Raw genomic sequence first — 16994 nt, 5'->3', positions numbered from 1 at the left:
TAAAACTCCCATTTGATCTCGTGCCTGCTGCTGATTTTAACAGCTGATTGAAACAATGAGCGCTGTCTCATCGGGAATATAACAATACCGACAGAGATAGCTGTAACACAGGCCGTACGTGTAGATAAGGCTTCAAAGGTACAACAAAGAGCCTCTGCCTATATCACAATGCTTGCTTCCCTAACGGGAGTAAAACCCCTGAGCAAGAGTTTAAGTATAGCAAAAGTGATGATTACTGTTTGAGCTACAAGTTTTGCTGAAAAGCAAATTTGTGTGTCTGCTTATTTATTTAATTATTTTCTTGTTCATTTGAAAGTGAAAGAGAAATTAACTTGGAGTGAGGGAGAGCTGGAAGGCAGCCAGACAAGGAACGGCAAGCCTTGCGACGATGTCTGATGTCATCTGCGGCACCATTATGCTTCCCTGGCAGGCACTGACCCATACTTATATTCCCAGAAAAATCCCCATTCAATAATCCACTATAAACCACCTATTTGTTTACTGGGTGTTAATTTGACTCTGTGATCAGGAAAAACTGGCAGAGGCAGAAGTGTCCCACAAATGCAATCATGAGAACTTTTATTATCATTCTGCAGAGAGGGACCTGGGAGTCCTGGTGGACAACAAGTTGACCATGAAGCAGCAACGTGCCCTTGTGGCCAAGAAGGCCAATGGTCTCCTGGGATGCATTAAAAAGTGTGGCCAGCAGGTCGAGGGAGGTCATCCTCCCCTTTTCTCTGCCCTGGCCACATCTGGAGTACTGTGTCCAGTTCTGGGCTCCACAGTTCAAGAAAGACAAGGAACTACTGGAAAGAGTCCAGCAGAGGGCTACAAAGATGATCCAGGGACTGGAGCATCTCCCTTATGAGGAAAGGCTGAGAGACCTGGGTCTGCTTAGCCTGGAGAAGAGAAGACTGAGAGGGGACCTCTTCAATACTTATAAATATCTAAAGGGCAGGTGTTAAGACGATGGCGCCAGACTCTTCAGTGATGCCCGCCGACAGGACAAGGGGTAATGGCCACAAGCTGGAACACAGGAAATTCCATCTCAACGTGAGGAAAAACTTCTTTACTTTGAGGGTGGCAGAGCCCTGGCACAGGCTGCCCAGAGAGGTGGTGGAGTCTCCATCTCTGGAGATATTCAAAACCCGCCTGGACGCGTTCCCGTCTGTCCTGGTTTGAGGTGCCCCAACCACGACACTGTCCAACCTGCTCTGGGTGACCCTCCTGTGGCACGGGGTTGCACTGGATGATCCCCGACGGTCCCTTCCAACCCCCGCCATTGTATGATTCTGTGATTACCTACATCGCCACCCCTGCCGTGGTGCCTGTGTCCCCCACGGCCGGGGCTATGGGTGACGGCCGGGGCTATGGGTGACGGCCGGTCCCGCCGTGCCCCCGCCTGGGGCGGCGGCGCAGGGGGCGGCGCGGTCCGGCAGGGGGCGCTGCTCCCCGGCTCGGTGCGGCGGCGGCGGCGGCGGTCGCTGCTGGGCGGCTGCGCCCCGCCGCTATATAAACACGGACCGCGACCCGCCACCGCCCCGTCCTGCCGCCGGGAGGAGGAGGCGGCGGCACCGGCACCGGCACCGGCACGGAGGCAGGTGAGCGCCGACCGTCCCCGCCGCCCGCGCATCCCCTGTCCCGGGGATGCTCCGCGGGGCGGAGGCGCCCCATCCCTGCCCCGCATCGCCCTCGCCGCCGCCTTCAGGGGTTGGCGGGTGTCCCCCCGCCGGGGATCCGCTCTCCGCTCCGGCTGTCTGTGCAGCCCGCGGGGTCCCGGCTGCCCCGCCGGAGCGCCGCGGCCGGGGGACGGGACACGGGCAAAAAGCGGTGGGAGGTGGGGGGTGGCTCCTGCGTGGGGGGGGGAAGGCGGATGCTGGGAAGGCGGCAGGTCTGTGGGCTGCTCCGCTCCGCTACCTGCGGTGAAGGCACCGCGTCCGGCTGGTGAGACAGCGAAGCGAGCCCAGCTCATTAAGGTGGATGATATGTGCTATCAAATCTCTTCAGCCAAAAGTTTTGAGGATGCTGATAAAAGGACTGGCTGAAAGGGGCATCGCTTTCTGCCCGGCATCTGGGCAAAGACCAAAATTGCCCGGTTTTATACCAGCCACGCGTTAACGGCGTGGCAGTGCGCGGGGAGCGGGGTCCCGGAGCGGGCCGGGGTCGGGACCGAGCGCCGGGAGCGAGGTCTCCATCCGGGACCGAGCGCTCGGCACCGGCGAACGGCGAGTTCGGGGCAAGTGGCGAGTTGCAGCAGCCCACCGGCTCACGGTGCTAAAGCTGCAGTTACCCCCTGCCGTGGGGTTAAACGCCTTCCCGTTATTTTTCTTAAGAATGGTGACAGATAAAGCAGCTACTGTGAATTATAAGGTAGTGTTTTGCTGGGAAGGGAAAGATAAATAAATGGAAGACAGGGCAGCGGGTCCAGGTCTCCCTGCTCAGATAAAACATCTCTCTGCTTGAAGAGCTGTTCATCTAGGTTGGTTGTTTCCAACTCTGTTTAGGTGAGTCTGGGTACATTTTTGCTCCTCCTCACTTCACCTCTCTTGCTACCTTTGCCTCTGCTTCTTTCTCCCTGGTCCCCATCACTGTGTCCCAAAGGTAACAGGAGTGGGGAGGGGGCTTGTGCGCTCTGCCTCAGCCTGGGCTCCCTGTGAGCACCTCTATTATAGGCAGCCGGTGATCCCTGATTGCTCTAAACATGAAACGGGCAAGCCAGCAGGAGCCTTGACATTTATCATTGCATTTAAAAACGTCAAAGATCAAAAAATTAATAAATGTCTCTCTCAGCGGGCCAAGCATTAAAAATATTTACTGATATTAAGGCATTGGTAGCAAAATAACTAAATGTCAAGTGTTTGCATACAGGTTAACTTTGCAATGGATGACTGCATTAAGGAGGCACTTGGCAGCAACTGAGCTGGATATAATATGATGCATAAATGCCTTGCTTTGGTTTGTGTGATTTCATTGCCTTATGCTCTTCACATTCAGTGTAGTGTTTGTGGGTTTTATTGTTTCTCATCCCCAATTTCAAGCAGGGATGTGGGCTTTTCTGTATCCCCTGCTACATAAACTCTTTACCAGTCTGCCCTTTTTCAATGCAATTAAATATACCCGGCTACTTGTCTCCTATCGCTGCAATCTGTTGTGGAGGGCAGCACAGCCTGTGCTGCAGCGTGTAGCAGGGAGCTACATGTATGCAAATGAGGCTTAACTTCTCATTCTGTTTTATCTATCATCATATTATCATCTTAATTTCTGCAGAAAAAAATCCTATCTTAAGGTACAAAAGGAGGATTCTGTAAGTGAACCTTTGAGCAACGCACTGTGAGTTTGGAAATTACTACCAGAGGTCAGGAGTTGAGAAAATCTTTGTGACTCTGGGTCCATGTGGTTTATTTGAAGTAGCTTTTGATATAGTGCCATGTCTTTCCCTATTTTCATCTCTTTAAGGACAGAGGTAGGTATATGGCTACTGATCTAAGAAATTACAGGTGTAGGTTTGGGTCAGATTGGTAGTTTTTCTTTCTTTACAGCAAAGCTTCTTCTCTGGTAAAGTTTTCTAGGGTGTTGTCTGTTGTATTAGTGATAAGGACTGTAATAAACAAGAAAGTAGCTTAAAACTCATGGTCTAAATTTCTGGAGTGTATATTTCTCTGGGAAATAAGTTTATGGTATAGCAAGCAATGCTAGATGTTTAGGAAGATAGTGGGGAGAAAAGAGCTAGTAGCACATCTACCGCAGAAGGGCGGTTCTCCACATCTGTAAAGCACAACAGCACATCAGAGGCTGTGCAGGGACCTCAGTAACAGTGAGAAATAGTCCTCCCTCCTAATCAGTTAGGAAAAACAAGGCGTTCAGCTTCCAGTGTATTCTCAGTTTCCTAAGTTCATGGAGAGAAGTACCAGAAATCAGCGCAGGACAGAGAATTGCAGGCAGAATTGTGGGTTCCGATGAACTGTGCTCTCCCCAAAGAGTCGTACAATGGTAGATGAAGTGGAGCACAATACGGTAGAGATTTGTCCACAGTGATCGGTTTAGTATTTGATCAAATGCTCTGGAGGAGAAAAGATCTAGGCATAATAATGGACATCTCAGTAAAGATATTTGCCAAAAGGCCCGCAACAAAGGCTACAAAAGGATCTCTTCCCCTCCACCCCCGGCTGGATGCTGAGGTTTGCTAAAAACTACTGAGGCACAGCTGATGTAGCAAATGCTTTCCCCGCACAAGTATTGCATTTTATCATAGGTTATTTATAATTATACTGGCCTTGTTTTAATGCAACTTTTACTGAATGCTCTGCAGTCAGTTTTGTTAAGGAAGTTATAAGTAGCTGAAAGTGCGTGTGAGTGTGTGAAAAGTCGCAAAGAACAGCAAAACTTCAGGGCATGATGGTTTGTTTTGTACACGAGATTGCTATTGCAAACTTAAACCCATTGAAACAGTCTTTCCTCAGGAAAGTAATTCTGATGGGTTTTTGTATAGCTTGTTCTGGCACGATCCTAATATAAATAGCATCCTCACGAGCCTGGGAACACTGTCACTCTCTGTTGCTGGGTATGCATTTGATGCTTCACTCTCTGAAAACTTTTTTTCTTTTTTCTGGCCACTGCCATTATATGGGAACATCTTGCTGTTCTGGATTTTCCAGTGGGGGAACTGGGAAGAGGATAAGGTCCAACACTTCACCCAGAGTCACCAGAAAGATCTCCAGAGTACAGCCAAGTGCTGTAACCACCTGACTGTCCCCCGTCATTGGTTTCGTGAGAAAAACCTGCTTAGTGAGGGTTTGTGGGGTAAGAAGCAAGAGGGGAAATGATTAGCTGATATAAATTGCCATAGCTTCACAACCCAGTGATTCATACCAATTAAAGGTCTGTCCCATATTAATCTGTTATGATACAGAACCAGGTTAGTATTTTGCAGCCAAAAGGCAACACTGAAAACATCTGAAAAACAGGTCTTAAAGGGCTGTCTGGAAGACTTTAAGCAGTCACCTTAGTAATTTCTTTAAAGAATTCTATTTTCATTTTCAATGAAGTGGCCTCAAAGCTGGCAGTCAGGCAAATGGCTTCAAAGCTCCTGGGACAGTGAATCTTCAGGTTTCAGGGCGGGAACTGTTGTCTGCTCAAGGCAGGAACTGCTGTTGCTTTTGTGGCGCGGTGTGGCACACACATGGTGCTGCGCAGGGAGTGGTGTCAGTGGCGCACTGGCTGGGAGGTAAGGACATTCAAGTTATCTTCCTGTGTAATTCTAGTAAACTTGGTTTAAGACACTGCTTTGGCTTCCTTTCCAAAACCCGGGAAGAATACGCTGGCCCACTCTTGCAGGGCGTTTGGGGACTGTTGATGGAGAAGTCCATTTTGTTCCAGCAGAGGCATCCACATCAAAAGTCTCTGCAAATGACTTAATCCTCAGAAGCATCTGGTGTAGCAGCAGTTCCCAGGCTTTTGCTGTTGGTGACATCACTGACAGATCAGTGATTTTATGCAATCCTCAAAAGTAGCAAAAACATCAGCTGAAAAAATTCCTCGGATCCCCCTGCCGGCCTGCAATCATGACTCTTAACTTAGATGATGGTGTAATACAGGTTGCTGCTCCTTATGTGAGCCTGAGGGTTATTCTGGCCAGAGATAAACTTCTTTGAAACAGCTATTGCATGGGATGCAGAGTTGGAAGAAAGGCGTAAACTTGTTCTTTGCACAGCTGTGAGTTTCACTTCATGGGCATAATCACCGAACGCTTCCAGGAGAATGACTTCCCTTTGAAATCATAGTTAAAAAGTAAACAAGCATCTAAACCACATGCTGGGCTAATTAGTTTCTCTATCAAGTTTTACTTTTTGAATTTTAACTATTTGATAGCTTATCTTAAATGAGTTGGCTTCTGTGTTCATTACCCCCACAGGGTGCTCTTAAGTTACGGCAAAATGCTAAGGCTGCCAAAGAGCCGGTCTGGCAGGCAAGGATAGCTTGGAAAGAGATGCTCCAATAGTGCTCTCGCCCGCTGGCATGTGTTGTCTCTGACAAGGTTTGCGTGGGGCACGGGGAACTACCACCTCTTAAAGCCACCTGAGATTTTTTCACTCCAAAACAGTCCTCATAATAATTCTCAAGTTTATACTGCCGGAAAAATGCAGAGCGACAGGATGACTCCCAAGTAATGTATTTCTGCGCTACAGGGTACATTAGCGTTACTGAGCAAGAATTAGATTGTGATGGGGGAAAAATAAAGCTTTGTAGTAAGCATTTCCAAACTTGATGTAATTTCTTCATGCCAGAATGCTGGGAGGAATCACGACGTGCTATGCACAGGGAAAGCCGCAGGACGCTGGGCACAGAAAAGACATTCAGAAGTAACTTGCACTTGAGTGTGCTCTCAGAATGAATGCTTTCCTTCTGGTCTACCGGACCATCAGGACCCGAGGTTCTTCTCTTGCTGTTACGATGAAAAGTTGTTTAGCTGTTGATGCAATATAATAGTGAGGCTTTAAAATGGGAACAATAGTAAAACAATCTCTGGAAACAATCTATATGAGCCTTGGTGAAATCAGTGGCTGTGCGCACGAGACCAGAAACGTTACAGAGATCAGGAGCAAGTGCTTAGGAGAGGGTTGCTGTGTCATGGTCAGCACTGGATACGTTATTTGGGGTTTAATGCCAAGGGGTTTGCAGTTTAATGCTAAGACAAGTATTCATCATGGGCACTCGAATTGGGCTGTTTCTTCCGTGTGTTAAAAGGCTGAAAGGCTAGAACAGATAGGAGATCAGAGATCTACAAGAAGAGTGCTTTTTCCCTCCTTCTCTAGATCTTTAACTAAGAAAGCTTTGAAAGAGCATTTGAAAAGAACGTAAATCTTTCTTTAAACATAGTTTGTAAGCTGGAAAGAAATGAGTAAGTTTCTAAAACAAAATCGGACCGGGCAAAGTGCTAATCTTGATATGACAGCAGCTTGATGAAATTATCAGCTAGGACTTCTTGAAACATCTGCACCTACCCATCCTTGATATTGCTGGAGCGTGTCCCAAATATATGCGTTAAGTGGCTTAGAGAAACAATGGATTTTGTTGTTAATATGCATATTTTCTGAAATAACATGTGTATGCATAGGTGTATCATGTAACTGTGTGCATTACCATCAGAATTATTTACAGTAATAATCTAAGAAGACAAGGAACTCCGGAGACTCTGCCAAAGGAGGTTGCATTTTTCATTGATGAAAGCCCAAGTGTCAGAGGGGCTCACAGCCACCATCCAATCCACACTGTAAAGTTCAGGGCCAGGTCTGCAGCCTTTATTCATGTGAGTAATCCTTTAATATCAGTAGAGCCAGCAAGATACTGATGCTAAAGAAATGAAAGCCCTCAGGCTCAGTTCAGAACGTGGGAGCTTTGCCCTCCACCGAGGACCCGGTGGGAAGGTGAACAAAGGTCGCTTTATTTCACCTTCCTGGATCTCGAGGCCTTGGGTGAAGTGAGAGCTGAGTCACTGTCCCTGTAAGCTACAGCAGCTTTAAGGCTAAACTGATTAGAGTGGAATACATAACACTGAGCCTGACAGACGCAGAACGATCATTTTTAGCTGCTCAGCACTTTTAAAAAACCAAATCACGGAAAAAAAGCTGCCCTGTTTGATTGTTCCTCTTACATAACAGTGATGTCTTTGGGATTTGGGAGAAGCCACGAGCAACATGTCCCTTACGTAACAAATCCAAGTTGCTCTAATCCCTGCTGTGCCGCCGCTGACCCTGGGCGGCCAGGAATAGCCTGGGAATGATGCTGAGCTCCCCGGGCTCTCCTCTGGGGCAGCCGAGGCCCTTTGCTGCGAGGGTTTTTCTGCCAACCGTGCTAGCTGGATTTGCAGTCTTTTTCTGCTAATAGCGTGCAAATAGGGGCTGAAGTGGAAATCCTGCCCTTAAAGTCCTGTCTTGCTCCTTATGGGCAGGGCTTCTCCTCTCCACTTACACTTTTTTTTTTTATGTGAAACATCAGCCTTTCCCCCTATTTCCGTCTGGAAACAGGTCATCTCACAACTTTGGTACCTTTGCTCCTGTGCTTGTTTAAAAAAAATGGACTACAGGCCAGGTCAGACCCTTGGAGCAGGTCCTCCTGAGCTTTTGTTTCTCTTTCGGGACAGTGCCATGGCCTGATGTCTGGTGGGACGAGCTGGGCTTTCCAGGGTGGGTGCTTTGGGGGAAGAGCTGCAGCCAGGCACCATCCTGAATATGGGGGCCTCCTGTGTCCCTCTGGCTTTGATGGGGTGTTGGGGCCTCATTCCTGCCCTGTGATTTCATGTGCCGGGTGTGGAGGTGGTGGATCAACATGGGGGCTTGTGGAGTGGGAAGGAGTCTGCTGGGAGAGGTCAGGTCTATGTGCTTTGGGCTTGGTGTCTGTGCAGAGGGTCCTTTGCTTGAGCCTGTTGTGTTGATGGGTTGTTTTGATTAAAGTGGGTATAAGAGTGTGGAAGAGCATCTAAACGCTCAGCCCTGCCCAAGGGGTGCGTGTGCCTCGCCAGCTGCAGATCTTGCCCTGCCTTCTCCATGGGAGAGCACTGCTCTGCTCTCATCTCCTTGGCTGCCTCCAGTGTAATCAGGAGCATCTGAAGAATGATAACATTAAAAAAAGCAACATTGTGGGATTGTTTGGGGGGAAGGATTGAGGTAGCTGTGCACTAAGAGACCTATCTAATTAAAACCGCAGGGGAATGGAGATGGTGGCTAATGAGGCTGAACATACAACTTAATTGAACTGAGTTATTTGAAAAGAAGCAACCTGCCTTGCTGCGGAAAGGAAAGTGGGTAGAAAAAAATAGAATGTACCTGTAATTTCTTGTTAAAATATAAATTTCATAGTAATTAGTGCATGTTTTGCTGTGAGTTACTTTGGATTTGGGATTTTACCACGTCTATGTGAAATTTAGCAAAAAAGGTAACCATCAGTTGCTTGTGACTAAAACATTTTAGACAACTATTTGATTAAATCTCTTACCTAAATTCCCATTTATATATTCCATCTTCTAATATCTTCTAAGCTTTTTATCCAACTTTTCTCCACTGGATCTTTACCACAAGGCAAAAATTTAGTATCATAAAACTTCCCCATTTTCCCTCAGCTCTCCTTCTCCCTTTTTTCTCTGACTCTGCCTTTTCCTTTGTCATGCTTTTAGGTCTCTTCTGATCTCCACCTCCTCTGCTTGTCCCATAGTCACATCCCTCTTCTTTGTCTTCCTTGCATACCTCTTAACTCCAGTATCTCCTGTCCCTTTCCCATCATAATACATAGAAATACATATCACTGTAATAATATTAAAAAAAAAAACCCGAAACAAAACCCAAAACCTTTTCCAGCCTTTTTGTTGTCTTATGATCTGGTCAATCCTACTTAGGAGATCCTCTTCTAGCTTCATCTTTGATTCTCAGCAGTTTGACTTTGGCCTTTTTTACCACTACCAAAACCACATCTCACGATCTCTTATCAAATCTCGGGACTGGTTTTCTTTCCTTTTCTGCCTTGACCTGTTGTCTTTTGATATCATGACACACATTCTCTGATTCACGATGTTCATTTCTTGTGATTGCAATCTTTTCTTGACTTCTGGGAGAAGGCCCTTCTGTGTATTTTCTGGATGATCTTCCTCACCCTTTCTTTTTCCTCCTCTTTCCCTCCATACTTTTTCTGGGTGATCTTATCACAAGCAAATTCAGCTAAATGTCCCTGAATAGCAATACATCACCCTTATCCCATCAAAATGTGGCGTAGTGACAAGATGTGAAATAGTACAGAGTCCCTTAAAAACAATGATCTCTGTCAATGCATTAAAACCTGACTAAGTTTAATCTGTGCTTCCCCTTCAGCTTATGTACCTAAATTTGACTTGAGAGCATTGACTTACTCTAAAGATACTCCAGAGGAAGAGGAACAGAAAATGTGGAGTTTTTGTTTTCACAAAGCTTCTGTGTTCTCTTCCCCTTTTGAGAGTAGGTGCATTGCTTCACTTCACCCACTCCTAACAAGGACCAGCTTATCTGTGAGTTAATGCCAGGAAACTTGGACAGGATCATAATCAGAAGAGCAGGATGTTTAATCTTGAGCACTGTGATTACAAAAGATTTGATAGTGTATGGCCTTGTTACTGACTCCAATTCTAATGAGTCTTTTATTTGTTTTTTTTAAAGGTTTCCACCCTGGGACTGTCTTCTAGGGCAAACTATCACCAATGGAAGTAAAATTTGTTTTTCCTGCATTCTGGGTAAGTTTGTCTTCTGTATTATTAATGTCTGATTAGATCTTTTAAATGTATTTGCTACCAAAGAACTCTTTTGCAAGTCGCCTTTGATTTTTATATTAGCGCTAGTCTATCCAATGAAAAGAAAACTCCCTCTAACAATTGTATTAACAACGGAGACAAAGCTGACTTCAAAGCAGACCATGAGACTCTTCTACTGGGGGAATTATCAAACAAAAAATAGACCTTTGCTTTCCTAATGTTGTTGATTTCTGTCTGGGAGGTATAGTATGCATTGAAAATAGGAATATCTAACCTAATGTACTATTTAACTAAACTAAATCTGGTTACTTTGAGATAATATGACAGTATTTGAAGATAGTCTTTCATGCTTGGGAAGGTACAACTTTGTAGGCTGGGAGATGACCATGGCACGGATCCTGGTAAAGTTGTGTTGTAGTGGAATGAGGTTGTGTTCAGTCGTGAGCAATAACAATGCTTGCTGAAGCCTTTGGGAGGTCAGCAATGATGTTTTACCTGGAAAAAAAAATGACAGCTATGCTGGCAAGTTGCAGGGCAGTATTTGCCACCTGGGTGGGGGCTTTGGCTTTTTGCTCACCAGTTACAGGCTGACGATGGTCCCAAAACCTCAAATGACTCAAGAAAATGGAGACAGGACAGTGTCGGCTCCTGAGGGAGGCTGACTGCACGGGGTACTGCCAAACCCTGGAGGGACCAAATAAAACTAGAGCTCTGAGGTTGTTTTTTCTGTGATGACCAGGTCATGGTGGGGCAAAGCCTCCTTTTGTGGTCCCTGGCTTTATAGCAGGCTCACAGTTGATTTTCCCAGTGCATCAGTAGGGTGTGACAGCCTGCTATGTCCTGCTGGCTGAGCAACCATGGGGAGGAACAACAAGAGCAACTGTCCATGTAGCCCAGCATATGCCTCCCTGAATATGCATCTCCTGGGGACAGGTCTAGTCCCGTCCCTCAAGCGATAAAAAGCATCCTGGCTGGAGAAGTTCTGATGGCACCCTGGCATAAGCAATGCCTTTGTGGAGACTTGGACCTGGTCTGACCTGGAGTCAGAAAGGTCTGGCAAGAGCAGCCAGCACTGGGAGAGGATCAGGACCACAGCAAAGCCTGGGGACATGGCTCTAGCTTGCAGCACTGCACATGATGAGGGGGCACCCAAGCGGTGACATTTCTGTGGTAGTCAGTCTGAGGGCAGAAAGCAGATGGAAGCAAAGAGAAAGCAAACTCAGGTCATTGTCAAGGATGTTCCCATCATCCCAGTCCTCAGTAGGAAATCCTATACCGTGTCTGTCTCCCTCTGCAGCCCAGGCTGTGAGGCTGACGGGGAATGGCAGGGCTCAGAAAGGTGAAGCAGATAACATCACGGCATGATCCCTGGCTTTCAGAGGACTCTTCATACATGAAGATGCCTCTGGGGACAGTGCTGTGTGACAGGAACTGTATGGTCACAGGAGCTTGGGGAGGCACATCCCATCCCTTACCCAAGTCAAAAGCTGTGTCTCTGGCAGCAGTCATGCTCAGTCACAGATGATGTGGTTTTGGCGTGATTGAACTAATGTGTTACTGTCTTCTGTGTGGCATGTGCACCAGAAAAAACACAGAGGAAGTAATTTCTTAGTAGTTTTCTCCAAAAGATCACATTAAAGCTCCCCCTTCCATAAGGTATGTTGTTTCACTGTTAACAGGTATCGAGTCCTTGTTTCACTAACATGTCCTCTTTCTTTCTGAGATGACATGTCAATGGCATTCAAAGTAAGGCCTGTGAGGAGCTGCTTGAAGTTTTTGATTTCTTATGGCTAGAAGGATTGGAAATTAAAGGCCATCAGCTAGAAAATGCTTTGGGAATCTTTGAAATCAACTTGCTCTGTGATGGGTGTTAGAGGTGTCCAGCTTCTGAAGGGGAAAATTGTGCCACAAGTAGATGTCGAATACAGCAAGAAACGTAGGAGGCTATTTTGTAATTTGAGTGCTTGCTGCAAACCTGGGAGAAGAAATTTTCCTACCCCATTCCAGAGTTGTCTGCAAGAATGGCATTTTCAAACCCCTGTGTTTTGTTTCAAATAGACAGGACCAAATAATATCTGTTTTAGCAGAGATAATGTGGCTTTCACCTCGCTTGTACTGGTCTTAGAGCACTGCATGGGAAGCTGTTGGGTATACAAGAGCATAACCCTGTGTAAGAGAGATTAGTGTGAAGTTACAGTGTGTTACAGTTTCAGATGTACCTAACAGGAGGCATTCTGACATGCCATGGAAATACTTTAAAAAAAAATATAAATTTCTAAGGAATAAGTCAAAGTGGTCTACATGGGAATTTGTGGATCAAGAGTTTGATACCATGCCTCCATATTTATGCCAACAGCTAGGGAGATGCTTCAAAGAGGGATAGATTTTTTTTTTTCTGCTTTCAGCTAAAAATCAGAAATTCAGGGAAGCCACTTGATAATATTTTAACCGTCATCCAGTAATTTAACACTGGATTACACTTGAAATCCCATAGAAATACTCAAGACACTTTATACTGTATCAGATGGATTAAGCATGATTCACTTATTGCATTAAATTCAAGAGGGATTAATAACGTCTGGGTCATTGTTTCCTAGGCTTATAAATTTAAAGACTGGAGTGGACCACATGAATATCTATTCTTACTGCCTGCTCAGTGCAGGTCAGAGAAATGCAGGATACAGCAGCAGTGGTCCCTTAATTTTTCTTTATTTAGCATATCTTCCTGAAAGAGATCAAGGTCTTGATTTAAAAGGTGCCAGTAGTACTGAATCTACCATGTCACAGGTAAATTGTTCCAGCAAATAATAAGCCTTCCTTTTTGAGGCAGTCTGTAGCTCTTCTCAGCTTCCAAATGTTGTACCTCATTTTTTCCTGCTGGACTGACAAGGAATCTGTTATCTGGATGCTGATTCTCCATTTAGTTAGCCACTTCTGAAATTCATTTACTGTGAGCTGTGTTGATGTAGTATGGTGGATCTTTTAATTCAGGATTTCATGTATAGCACGATTTTTAAATCACTGTGTAGTGTGAAATTAGGACTAGAAATATGTCCTGTCAGCACACTACCGTTATCAAATGATGATGTAACTGCATACAAATGATCAGATTTACATGACCAGGCCTATTTTCCATACAGCTGTGTTGATTGGTGTTAATTATGCTACCGTCTTTCAATGTTTTATTGATTGTGTCCCATGGTAACCTTTCCCTGCTGTTCCTTACCACTGATGTCAGGCTAACTGTTCGATAGGTGCTTAGGTTATCCCATTTAACCCTTTTAAACACTGCTTTGATGTTAACTCTTTCATCACCTCGAACTTCTGCTGTTCCTGTGTTTGTTAACAGCAGTCATTGAATTAAAACTTACTGGTACATCTGCCCTCTACTCTTGAATGCAGGGTTTGAATTGAGGGGCTATTTAAAGCTCTCTCCAGTTACTGATGGCATGGGAGGTATGTCGTTATCACTGTAAGATGCGAATATAGGAAGCATCTTGCATCTTTCTAAACACGGAGTAGAAGTAGTTGTGAAATACACTTGCCTTTTTCAGAATCGTTTGATTTTTATCTGGAATGACCAGTTATTGAAGCCATTGCCTGGCATTCACTTATCCTTGTTCCATTCAGGGAGGAGCTCCTATTGTCATAAACCTCACCATAGCTTTATAATGTGTGTGGGTTTTTTTTTCTTCCATCATTTGCTTGCATTTCTGCAATGTTAATTTGTATTCCTTGCTATCAGTGTCTTTTTTTCCCCATCTGTTATGTACTGTGGGTTTGTTTTACAGGTTTCTCTGCTGCTGCTGTCACTCTACTTAGCCAGGATTCTTCAACCAAAAAAGCTTTCTTTCATGGCTGTAGCACAGTGATTTTCTTTTTCTTTGGGGCATGTAATAAAGCATCCCTTAGGTCCTTTTTATATTTTTGTGTGTGATGATTTCCCCCTGCTCAGTTTTGCTCATGGTTGTTTTAGGTTTGAGAAACTGTCTTTCTAAAATATCCAAACAAGTAAATTAGAGATTGGTTAAGATTACACATTGTTTTCCAGTTGTGAAAGAAATTAGAATGTTGCCCTTTGCCTGTTGTGGATCGTAATTTTCTAGTTAAATTGTTCACCTGTATCCAGTAGGAGTCCAATATAACATCAGCTAGAGTTGACTTCACTATTTTTTGCATTAAGAAATGAACTAGAACTTGCAGGCTTTCCCGAAGTCTTACTAGTAAAGTAGTTCTTCCAGAACAGATTCTCTGCTAGAATAAAATTTAATGTGACAATATTTTTCATAACCTCAAGTATATATGCTTGAGGAGTGCCTCATTTGATGGATTTCTGGCAGACCTCAGCCTCTGTCTCAGCTAATGATTTGCCAATACTCAAGATTCTGCTTTTCTTTTTGCACGTGCAGTGTCCATGCCTTTTTCTTCTGCGCGCCCTATTTCTCTTAAATAAGTACAGTGTTTCTTAGTCTTGATTTTTATCACGTTTTTGTCTGTTACCTTCTTAACCTTTAATAGAATTGAGCTTCCTTTTGAAAAAGGCAATTCTAATTTCTATTGAAATTGAGCCCAGTCACTGCAGTTGTAAGCAAGCTTTCAGTGGAACAAGTTGTTTGCCCTTTTTTAAAAAAGAAGCTATTCAAATATCAGCAGTACGGTGAAAGCACTGCTTTCCATTTCTAGCTCTGCCATACAGGAATTGCAAGTGTTTTGACAATTCATGTTGACATGGGGAGGCTCTTATTTGTCAGTCAGACCTCTACGGTCGTCAGCTCACAGTCCATATGGCCTTTTGCAAGCCTGTGGTTGCTGCTAGGCTGCTGTGCAGACAAGGTGAACTTCATGAGATGGAGTTCATGCTGTGGTTGGCTTTGGGGCTGGCTCTGGACTGCATCCGAGGCAGAGGGAAAGGACACTAGCTGAGGTCAAAAATTGATATATTTTCTCTTCTTGTCCTTTGTGAAAGTCTTAGAAGTACAGTCTTAACAAATGGTTGTTACTCAGATCACTAATAAAATTTACTTGGTTAGAGCAGCATGCATGTAGAAATTCACTTCTCAATATTTGAAGCAAGTGACATAGAATCGTAGAATCATTTAGGTTGGAAAAGACCCTTGGGATCATCGAGTCCAACCATCAACTCCACTCTACAAAGTTCTCCCTTACACCATATCCCTTAACACCACATCTAAACGAGTCTTAAACAGGGAGTGTTTAAGGGATGGTGAAGTCACCATCCAGGGATGGTGACTCCACCACCTCCCTAGGCAGCCTATTCCAGTGTCTAACCACTCTTTCTGTGAAGAATTTTTTCCTAATGTCCATGTCTGCATGTCGTCTTGCTCTGTCTCCAGAGCTGACTCGCACATCTAGCCTCAGTGAGGGCTTGTGAGGAGCTCTATGGGCAGAAGATGGTTTGCATGAGATGGTCACATCCAGATGTCTGAGACCTGCATCTCCCAGTATTATACTGTGCTCAGCACAAATGTATGTGGGCAGCTGAGTATCCTGAGCACAGAACCTGCAGAATGACTTACTGGATGTATTCAGGTGGATTATAGAAGTTGTACTTGGCACTGGTGAGGCCACACCTCAAAGACTGTGTTCAGTTTTGGGCCCCTCATGACAAGAAAGACATTGAGGTGCTGGAGCGGGTCCAAAGAAGGGCAAAGAAGCTGGTGCGGGGTCTGGAAAACAAGACTTATGAGGAGCAGCTGAGGGAGCTGGGGTTGTTCAGCCTGGAGAAAAGGAGTCTGAGGGGAGACCTTATCGCTCTCTACAACTACCGGAAATGAGGTTGTGGAGAGGTGGGGGTTGGTCTCTTCTCCCACGTAACACGCAATAGGACAAGAGGAAATGGCCTCCGGTTGCGCCAGTGGAAGTTTAGGATGGATATTAGGGAAAATTTCTTCCCTGAACGGGTTGTCAGGCACTGGAACAGGCTGCCCAGGGAAGTGGTTGAGTCACCATGCCCAAAGGTATTCAAAAGATGTGTAGATGTGGTGCTGAGGGACATGGTTTAGTGGTGGACTTGGCAGTGCTAGGTTAATGGTTGGACTTGATGATCTTGAAGGTCTTTTCCAACCTAACCAATTCTATGATTCTATGAACACAGTGCTACCATACTCTTAAGGGTCTCTTCCAATCCCTATGACTCTGTGATTCTATGACTCTAAGTTACTGATTTCCCATGTTTAACCACACCATTGCTGAATTGTTTCTAAGGAGCAGCATCCCAGCTGGCATGGAGTCCAGAGAGCAGGAATCAGCTTGTGCATGCTTTGGGACAAGAACACTGTTTTCATTCAGTGTTGTGTGGCTTAGAATAAGGGATGATACTCCAAGCATCCTTTCAGTACAAAGGATTAGTCAAATAAAATGAAGGATATAAACAAGGGCTAAGACATGATCCATCTGCAATGACAGAATAGCAACAACTTCATAAGCTCCTAGTTTAGCCTGCTTAAATAACATTACTTGCAAAGAATCTTCTGATATGTTAATTATATTATTCATACTGTTTTTCTGAATTTCAAAACAAAGTGTGACCTTGATTTCAAAGTAAAAGTGCATGAAAGCATGCTATGCTTATTTTTCATAATTAATCATGTATAAGCCAATTTTATGGCAAAACAGATAAATGAGATGTCAGAATATTTGTTTGTAAATACTTTGCTTCAAGATGTTAGTGCAATTCGTGTCTTCGCTGTAAAGAAACCCAGTA

The 16994-nt window shown here is 44.8% G+C and overlaps 1 protein-coding gene across 1 annotated transcript in view; it reads left to right on the top strand.

Annotated features, from left to right (window-relative positions):
- Positions 1–1459: 1459 nt before the first annotated feature.
- Positions 1460–16994, top strand: part of MTUS2 (microtubule associated scaffold protein 2) — a 322218-nt gene continuing 306683 nt past the window's right edge. Inside the window, exons 1-2 of the mRNA XM_074568409.1 lie at positions 1460–1601; positions 10179–10252. The gene's annotated coding sequence lies outside the window, so the exon portion shown is untranslated. The remainder of the gene's footprint in view (positions 1602–10178; positions 10253–16994) is intronic.

This window comes from Larus michahellis, chromosome 1 (genome assembly GCF_964199755.1).
Source record: "Larus michahellis chromosome 1, bLarMic1.1, whole genome shotgun sequence".
Classification (NCBI taxonomy): Eukaryota; Metazoa; Chordata; class Aves; order Charadriiformes; family Laridae; genus Larus; species Larus michahellis.
This window is presented reverse-complemented; position numbering and strand designations above follow the sequence as displayed.